At 52.0% G+C, this 10,000-nt stretch overlaps 2 non-coding genes across 2 annotated transcripts in view; both read right to left on the reverse strand.

The window, feature by feature from the left end:
* Positions 1-6,312: 6,312 nt before the first annotated feature.
* LOC117241524 lies at positions 6,313-6,467 on the reverse strand. The gene has a single exon (XR_004495029.1). It is a non-coding gene; the product is annotated as a 5.8S ribosomal RNA (ribosomal RNA).
* Positions 6,468-9,795: 3,328 nt separating this feature from the next.
* Positions 9,796-10,000, reverse strand: part of LOC117241526 — a 1,923-nt gene continuing 1,718 nt past the window's right edge. Inside the window, exon 1 of the ribosomal RNA XR_004495031.1 lies at positions 9,796-10,000. This exon is cut by the window's right edge and continues 1,718 nt beyond it. This is a non-coding gene — a ribosomal RNA (small subunit ribosomal RNA).

The raw sequence follows: 10,000 nt of genomic DNA on the forward strand, positions 1-10,000 counted from the left end.
TAATAGCGGACTCCAATTGGAGTTTCCACTCTTGATATTCTAGCCCGCTGATTCCAGGCTCTTCAAAACACGCATTGCCTGGATCAACGGGATCGCACCCTCCCTCTGTCACCTGGGTTGGCTCTGTATCCTCACCAATCAGTCTCAGCTTCTTACGCTGATACCTGATTTGGTCGATCGTCTTGCTGGTGAGGATCTCGCTTATCATTTTATTGGGGAATTTGTGGTCCTTATAGGTCTCACAAAGTTCCCTTAACTGAGCCAACTCCTCTACCGTCCATTTTTTCTCAGGGGGGTCCGCTCCCCTTCTTTTAACGTTTCTGACGGCAGGGTGCGCATGCCGTTCGTGGGTAGACAGCCCTCTAAGCGTCCCAAAGCTCATGGAGCATGTTTCACATCTGTACGAGCCGCCAGCACTCTGACTCGCGCCTCTACAGTGAGGCAGGTGGCATCTAGCCCCATGAAGCTTCGGAAAGCCTTTCCCACAGTCTTTGCATCTCCATTGGATGCGGGCTGTCAAATGATGTTGTTCCAGGTGCCGCCCTAGGTCCGTTAGCGATAGAAAGAAAAGGTCAATTTCCCTTTTCTGACACACAGGGCAGGCAACCTGGTCACCCACGATCGGTACCAATATTTCATTCATGTCCGAGGACGTTGCCGGGTCGTCAACGGAAGTCCCCTCCAAAGCGGAAGAATCCGCCACGGCGCCTCCGGGACTGAGAGACGCCGCGTCCGAGGCTCTTTGATTGCTTTGATTTACCATGATATTTGTTTTGCTTTATATAATTTCCGATTATGTCCAGCTCATAACCTTTTGACTGCCAAGTCGTGCCAAGAAAAACAACGAAGGAACGAGTTCCTTTTATAGGAGGAGGCTCCACTCCTTTTACGGTGAAATCACCGTTGAATCGGCAAGCCGATTTAAGATGTTCGTCTTTCGCTCCTTCATCGCCGCACTCCCTTTAGCCATACTCGGTGTCCGGGGGGATACTCCCCACGCTGACACGAATGAGTATGTTACCGGCGGTACCACGGGGAGGTAGGAGTGCGACTTGAGCAGACAGAGCCGAAGCCCTGCCTGCCCCTAAGCAACTATGACTCTTCCATCGCCGGAGGCAAGCCGTTTTTCAACGTCCCGCCACACGACGAGCAAGATCGCTACGCTCAACCAGCCACCCTCACGCGGCTCTTCCAGCATACGCATAGGCTGACCGTGCCTACCTTTCGGCTCATCCGCCTAAGTCCCAGCGGCGTATCGTTTTCAGGCGAATGCGGCTAAGGACCAGCGGCGTATTGCTTTCTGGCGCTCACAGCCAAGTCCCAGCGGCGTATTGCTTTTCAAGCACGCGCGGCCAGGCGCTGGCGGCGTATTGCTTTCTTAATACGTCACTAGTCAGATGACGGGGCTGTTGTTGACCTTTCCGTTTCGCACGATAGCACGAAAACGGCTTAAAAAAAATAAGGCGATGCGCCACCGAGACCGGCCGCACATCGCTATAAAGCTAGCGCAACCAAGTCCCAGCAACACACCGCCTTTGTAACGTCACTAATCCAATGACGAGGCATTTGGCTACCTTAAGAGAGTCATAGTTACTCCCGCCGTTTACCCGCGCTTTTTTGAATTTCTTCACGTTGACATTCAGAGCACTGGGCAGAAATCACATTGCGTCAACACCCTTGGGGGCCATCGCAATGCTTTGTTTTAATTAGACAGTCGGATTCCCCTAGTCCGTGCCAGTTCTGAGCTGAGCGTTGAATGGCGGCCGAAGAGAACGACCGCGACGGTAGAACCGCCGCGGAAGCCTCGCAGCAAGGAAGATCCGCGGGAGGCCAAGGCACGGGACCGAGCTCGGATCCGGGGTGCGCGACGATATCCACTCCCGAGAGAGATAGATACGCCGCGTCCCGTTCAGCTCGCCCAGGCCCGGCACGTCAGCCAAACCCGCTTCCCGACCAAGCCCGACACGCCCCGCTCCTCAGAGCCAATCCTTATTCCGAAGTTACGGATCCAATTTGCCGACTTCCCTTACCTACATTAATCTATCGACTAGAGGCTCTTTACCTTGGAGACCTGCTGCGGATATGGGTACGAACCGGCGCGACACCTCCACGTGGCCCTCTCCTGGATTTTCAAGGTCCGAGGGGAAGATCCGGACACCGCCGCAACTGCGGTGCTCTTCGCGTTCCAAACCCTATCTCCCTGCTAGAGGTTTCCAGGGAACTCGAACGCTTATACAGAAAAGAAAACTCTTCCCGGATCTCCCGACGGCGTCTCCAGGTCATTTTGGGTTACCCCGACGAACACTCTTACGAGGGCCCGAATGGTATGCGGTTCCGCTGCCGGGTTCCGGAATAGGAACCGGATTCCCTTTCGCCCAATGGGTGTGTATCTTTCGCTCATATATTTGTTTGTTGTTGTTGTTGCGATTTTTGTGTATGATCTTAGGACACCTCATCTGCATAGGATTTCTCTTAGGGCTTAGGATCGACTGACTCGTGTGCAACGGCTGTTCACACGAAACCCTTCTCCACGTCAGTCCTCCAGGGCCTCGCTGGAGTATTTGCTACTACCACCAAGATCTGCACCGACGGCGGCTCCAGGCAGGCTCGCGCCCAGACCCTTCTGCGCACACCGCCGCGACCCTCCTACTCGTCAGAGCTTCATGAAGGACGGTCCCGGATCCCGCGAGGAGATCGCGAGACTCGCGTGCCTTCCCACTTGCCACTGACGGCGGAGTATAGGCGCGACGCTTCAGCGCCATCCATTTTCAGGGCTAGTTGCTTCGGCAGGTGAGTTGTTACACACTCCTTAGCGGATTCCGACTTCCATGGCCACCGTCCTGCTGTCTTAAGCAACCAACGCCTTTCATGGTATCCCATAAGCGTCGACTTAGGCGCCTTAACTCCACGTTTGGTTCATCCCACAGCGCCAGTTCTGCTTACCAAAATTGGCCCACTTGGCACTCTGATCCAATATCTCGTGGCTTCATGATCCAAGCAAGCCAGAGATCTCACCCATTTAAAGTTTGAGAATAGGTTGAGGTCGTTTCGGCCCCAAGGCCTCTAATCATTCGCTTTACCAGATGAGACTCGCACGCGTTCGATGAGAACGGTCGAGTGCCAGCTATCCTGAGGGAAACTTCGGAGGGAACCAGCTACTAGATGGTTCGATTAGTCTTTCGCCCCTATACCCAGTTCCGACGATCGATTTGCACGTCAGAATCGCTACGGACCTCCATCAGGGTTTCCCCTGACTTCGCCCTGACCAGGCATAGTTCACCATCTTTCGGGTCCCAACGTGTACGCTCTAGGTGCGCCTCTCCTCGCAATGAGAACGAGACGCCCCGGGAGTGCGAGGCCGCATAGTTGCGCGGCCCGTCCTCCCTCCATCGACGCGAACGCCGATTTTCACTTTCATTTCGCCTTTAGGTTTCAAATGTCCCAATGACTCGCGCACATGTTAGACTCCTTGGTCCGGGTTTCAAGACGGGTCCTGAGAGTACCCAAAGCAATAGCGTCGCCGACCGGTAATTCGAGACTCGGCCAGTCCAAGAAATCCGCACTGCTAACAGCTGCCGCATACCCGAGCACGGAACGTAAGTCCGAGACTACGGGGTAAGGGCGAAGCTTGCGGCGGTCTAGACGCACACACATTCGAGAATGGATTGGTTGCGGCCCGATACCGTGAGTGTACCGTCGTGCGGTCGGCCGGGCGACCGAGGGTCCGACGCGTGCGCCGAAGCGACGCGACAGGCGCCCGCTCGGGCCGTAGACCGACACACAACGGGTCGCGACGTTCTACTAGGGGAGAAGTGCACGACTACGACACCGGTGCGTTCGACACCGAGGATGGCGTGCCCTCGCTAGTGAGCTCCCGAAGGCCCACCCGGAGCATCGCTCATCAACGGGAACCGGCGCCGTCGACGATGAATCTCCCCATTCGATCTTTTGGGTTTCTCAGGTTTACCCCTGAACGGTTTCACGTACTCTTGAACCCTCTCTTCAAAGTTCTTTTCAACTTTCCCTCACGGTACTTGTTCGCTATCGGTCTCGTGGTTGTATTTAGCCTTAGATGGAGTTTACCACCAACTTAGGGCTGCACTCTCAAGCACCCCGACTCTAAGGAGAGATCCTCCCGGGACGCGTTCCGGTCGCTACGGGCCTGGCACCCTCTGTGGGTACATGGCCCCATTCAAGATGGACTTGGACGCGGTTCGACGTCTCGGGTCAATCGGATCCTCCCGAACACTACATTTCCCAACGGCGGAACCGCGGGATTCAGTGCTGGGCTAATTCCTGTTCGCTCGCCGCTACTAAGGAAATCCTTGTTAGTTTCTTTTCCTCCGCTTAGTAATATGCTTAAATTCAGCGGGTGATCTCGCCTACTCTGAGGTCGCTTCAACGTCACGACGCGAAACGAAAATTCGTTCGTGTCGTGTTTTGCGTAGACTCGCAGAAAAAACGAAAGCTCGGAAAGATTCGGTGCGAGAGAAGGTAAGGTGTGTATTTCTCTGCGCGAAAATCGCCTCAAAGAGAAAAAAAATTCGAATAGAAGGAGAACACTCACTCTCTATTCGATATACAATATATGTATGTACGAGCGTTTTATGCATCTCGCCAGAGTGCCAAACTTCGTTCGTCGTATCATGTTCGAGCTAAGACTCACGCAAGACATCCGTGTAACGATCGTCCGGTTTTTAACGTCCGTCCTCTTTTTCTCCTACAGCCGTTTCTCTTCTCTCGACGATTCCAGCGGTTCCCGGTATGGGAACTCACGCAAGTGAAAAGCGAGCGAGACGTACCGTCGGGTGTGTGTGTGTTCGGGGACTGGACGACCGGCGCGACGTTAGGATGCGCGGTCCAGCGATAGACGACGAAGAGGCATGGGATGACCAACACTCTCTTTTCTCGATTCTCGAAGCGCCGAATTGCCATAAAAAAAAAATCACACGCGCGCACGACATAGTCGTACGCGCGTGTATACCTCGTCTCTCTCAAAGTTTTCTTCTCGAGCCTCGCCAAAGGGGATCGTCTTCTTCCTCGCCTACGATCTCTCCGACGACGACCGTACGAACAACTTCGTAACGGACTCACATGCGCATCTTCCTCGGGTACAGAAACGCTGCGGAAAACACCTCGAGCTTGTAGTACAGCGGCACCCGTGTATAGCCGATCTTAGACACACGCTAGTTCGCACACGCATTACATATATAATATGTAAGATTTCCGACGAACGTGGCTTTTGGGGAGCCAGGCGCGCGGGCAGAGAGATACACGACGACGGGGAAAATTCGTCCCGATACGAGTACGTGTACTCTCCGATCTCCGCGCTACGCTGGGGATCATACCTCCCTAAGTCGTCAGAGCGTTCGAAGAAATCTCGCGTGTGCGTTCCCGGATCTACGGCTGATACTTTCGGGGCTTGTAAAAAAGCACAGAGCGTGTAAAACGCAACGACGACCCATCGATGCGACGGTCCTCGTTGTTGTCAGTCGCTTTCGCGAAGAGACGGAGTGGGCATTCGATCCCTGGGGCTGTACGAGAGTCTTAAGAAAAGACGGTAGATTATGGCAAAGTTTCGCACGCCATCGAGCTTAGGTTTTTGGTTCTCTCTTCTCTCCTCTCTCGACCGAGTTCCCATATTTGCTTTCTCTCTCTCAGTCTCGCCAAATATAATATTCGTTTAAGACGACGGCGGGGGCGCGGACCTTCGTGCGTCGAACACCGGCAAACGTAGCATATATCGCCTGATATGAAAAAAAAATCGGTCACGAGGAGAACACTACGAGTATATACGTTCGATAACCGATACACGAAGCGGTGCATAAGCGGGCGGTCGCCCTCGTAAGGACGACTCACGACGCCGCGAGCACTCACGCAGGTCCGTGACGGTTCTCTCCGCTCTTATTCGTATCCCTTCGTATACCTTCGTCCGACTCTGAAACGTTCTCTTATAATTTTTAAGCAGAACGACGGCGGGTTGTCAAGGCAAGAAGGGACAGAGAGAGACAGAGGTAGAGTTTCGTAGTCTCCCGTGAACACGATAGATTATATATCGAGCATGCGTACGACTTGCACGGTCTCTGCACGCCCGCGACGAACGCCGACGAGCGTCCAACAATCGCTCGTACGTCGCGTATGTTCTCTCCGTCCGCTCTTATTCGTATCCTCGTTCTTGTACCTTCGTCCGACTCTGAAACGTTCTCTTATATAAAGAAGAACGACGGCGGGTTGTTAAGGCAAGAAGGGCCAGAGAGAGACAGATACGGAGAGTGACGATACGCAACGCAAGCAGTCTTAGGTTTACGTGAGCAACCCTCAGCCAGGCGTGGTCCAGGAATTGTATCCGTGGACCGCAATGTGCGTTCGAAATGTCGATGTTCATGTGTCCCGCAGTTCACACGTTGACGCGCAATTAGCTGCGTTCTTCATCGACCCACGAGCCAAGTGATCCACCGTTCAGGGTAATCTTTTATAAATTTACAACAGTTCAGTACTCAAATGTACTCTTCTCGGTTCTATCGAAGCCGAGTTCCGTCACGTTCGACCAACGGGAATCGAACGCGCAGAAGCCGCCATAGAATTGACGACACAAAACGTTCGAAAAAAAAAGAAACCGACGAACGCGCGAAGATACGCGCGTTCGCCGGCCGGGCGTAAAGTACATTATGATATATAACAACCATCGAGATCGAAGCTCCGTTCGTCAGGAAACGACGGGGATATATACACCCGATTCTGAATCCTCTGTACAGCACACGATCTCGCGAACGAGTAAGCACGGTGGCTAGCCCATGTTATATATGTGTTTGATTCTACTCTCTCGTCCAATTATTCAAGAAACAGCGCGCGTGCATCTCTCCATCGTTCGGGTGATAGTAAAGATTCGATGGGATTCGCGCGGCCGTCCGCCTCGAGCGGTCTTTCGTCCCAATATCCAGAAGCAGAGTTTGAAAAACGCTAGCGACGGCACGGGTGTCCGACTCACGACATCGAGGTTTCGAAGCCGGCGATCCCCTCCGAACGGATGGCGACCACGCGACGACTGAAAGCATGAAAAATCGACGAAAGATAGAACACATCTCCGTTCGGGTGGTGTTTTTTTTAAAAAAAAAAAAAAAACAAAAATTCGATGGGACTCTCAGCCATCGTCCTCGCGCGGTCTTTCGTCCCAATATCCAGAAGCAGAGTTTGAAAAACTCTAGCGACGGCACGGGTGTCCGACTCACGACAACGAGGATAGACAGCCGGTCCCCTCCGAACGGGTTATGCGACGATAAACTCGATGAAACTTTAGTCTCGTTCAGGTAGTGTGTGTCTTGTAAATCAAAAATTCGATGGGACTCGCATCCATCGTCCTCGCGCGGTCTTTCGTCCCAACATCCAGAAGCAGAGTTTGAAAAACTCTAGCGACGGCACGGGTGTCCGACTCACGACAACGAGGATAGACAGCCGGTCCCCCCTGAACGGTATATTATATATGCGATGATAGACGACAAACTGGATGAAACTTTAAGTCTCGTTCAGGTAGTGTGTAAATAAAAAATTCGATGGGACTCGCATCCGTCGTCCTCGCGCGGTCTTTCGTCCCGATATCCAGAAGCAGAGTTTGAAAAACTCTAGCGACGGCACGGGTGTCCGACTCACGACAACGAGGAAAGACAGCCGGTCCCCTCTGAACGGTAGTATATTATATGAAACTTTAAGTCTCGTTCAGGTAGTGCGTAAATCAAAAATTCGATGGGACTCGCATCCGTCGTCCTCGCGCGGTCTTTCGTCCCGATATCCAGAAGCAGAGTTTGAAAAACTCCAGCGACGGCACGGGTGTCCGACTCACGACAACGAGGAAAGACAGCCGGTCCCCTCTGAACGGTAGTATATTATATGAAACTTTAAGTCTCGTTCAGGTAGTGCGTAAATCAAAAATTCGATGGGACTCGCATCCGTCGTCCGCGCGCGGTCTTTCGTCCCGATATCCAGAAGCAGAGTTTGAAAAACTCTAGCGACGGCACGGGTGTCCGACTCACGACAACGAGGATAGACAGCCGGTCCCCTCTGAACGGTATATAATATGAAACTTTAAGTCTCGTTCAGGTAGTGTGTAAATCAAAAATTCGATGGGACTCGCATCCGTCGTCCTCGCGCGGCCTTTCGTCCCGATATCCAGAAGCAGAGTTTGAAAAACTCTAGCGACGGCACGGGTGTCCGACTCACGACAACGAGGAAAGACAGCCGGTCCCCTCTGAACGGTAGTATATTATATGAAACTTTAAGTCTCGTTCAGGCAGTGCGTAAATCAAAAATTCGATGGGACTCGCATCCGTCGTCCTCGCGCGGTCTTTCGTCCCGATATCCAGAAGCAGAGTTTGAAAACCTCTAGCGACGGCACGGGTGTCCGACTCACGACAACGAGGATAGACAGCCGGTCCCCTCTGAACGGTATATAATATACATTATGCGACGGTAGACGATCGACTAGACGAAACCTTAGTCCCGTTCAGGTGGTGTAAAAAAAATTCGATGGGATACGCACGCACGGCTGTCGTCGTCCTCGAGCGGTCTTTCGTCCCAATATCCAGAAGCAGAGTTTGAAAAACTCTAGCGACGGCACGGGTGTCCGACTCACGACATCGAGGCCTCGAAGCCGGCGGCGTTCCCCTCTGAACGAGCTTCGGCTAGACTAGTTACGAATCGTTGCTACACATCGTCTTCATCGCCGTCGTCGACATCGACATCATCATCATCATCATCGGTCATCGTCGCATAGCGGGCCAACATCCACGCGATGCGTCTTCGTTCTAGGTTACCCGATCCACGAGTATGTTACACGTGGTTTCGCTATTTCGAACGAAACGACATACGAAGAGCACACGCCCTTTGGGTAGGAAGCACGTTTCGAGAACGACGAGAGTTTCGATGAAAGAGACGAGAGAAGTCGACGCAGAAGGTATCCATGGATCTTCGAAGAGAACCTTCGAAGATGTATATCGGTATCCTTTCGCTCTGCGCGACTCGCTACAAGTTCTTTCGCTCTCGTCGACTCGTTCTAGACGCTTCGTTCGATCCCAAAGAGGAGTCTTCTATATGTCCCGTTGCTAGGAGGAGAACAAACGCAACACAGACCACGAAACATAGAAGAGAATAGGCGAGCATGATCTCTCCGACACGAGGCACTTTAGAGATTTTCTTATTAGTTTGCATGGACTTTTATATTTCGTTTGTACGGTTTCCACGATGCAAATACGAAATACGAGATCGTGACGGCGGGTCTTTCTGTGTACGGCCCCTCGCAGGCGCCACGACTGCATTTCTCTTTACACCTGGTTTCCATCGTAATTTTTTCGTTTGATATCGAGCCTTAACTTTTGTTGGCTCTTTCGAAGCTAGAGTTCCCTTTTATTAGATTTTCATATATATGTTTTATTCGGAGACGGCGGGTCTTTCTGTTTACGACCTCACGCAGGCGCCTCGAATAAGTTTCATTCGCATTTCGTTTTTATACTTGTATATATATATATATATATATCTTCATCCCGATGATCGAGAGAGAGTGCCACCTTCTCTTCGTATAATTCCGTAGCTGGAGGGTCGTCTCCTCCTTAAGAATATTTCTATTCGTGCCAACGGAGGTTGCCAAGCTCCCTGGCGTTTTCGTTTGTTAAAGTATATAGCTTGTTAATACGTCGTATATACTTTCGTCGATACAGGAGGAGTACAGCTCCTTACCGACCATTGATATATATTTCATAGTGTTTTTATATGTGTTCAAGTCAAATTCTTTTGGTATCGTATCGTTAATGATCCTTCCGCAGGTTCACCTACGGAAACCTTGTTACGACTTTTACTTCCTCTAAATGATCAAGTTTGGTCATCTTCCCGGTAACATCGGCAATGCTTATCACATTGGCCGCGCACCAGTCCGAAGACCTCACCAAATCATTCAATCGGTAGTAGCGACGGGCGGTGTGTACAAAGGGCAGGGACGTAATCAACGCGAGCT

Source organism: Bombus vosnesenskii, unplaced genomic scaffold (assembly GCF_011952255.1).
Source record: "Bombus vosnesenskii isolate JDL3184/JDL3185 unplaced genomic scaffold, Bvos_JDL3184-5_v1.1 scf7180000016077, whole genome shotgun sequence".
Taxonomy (NCBI): domain Eukaryota; kingdom Metazoa; phylum Arthropoda; class Insecta; order Hymenoptera; family Apidae; genus Bombus; species Bombus vosnesenskii.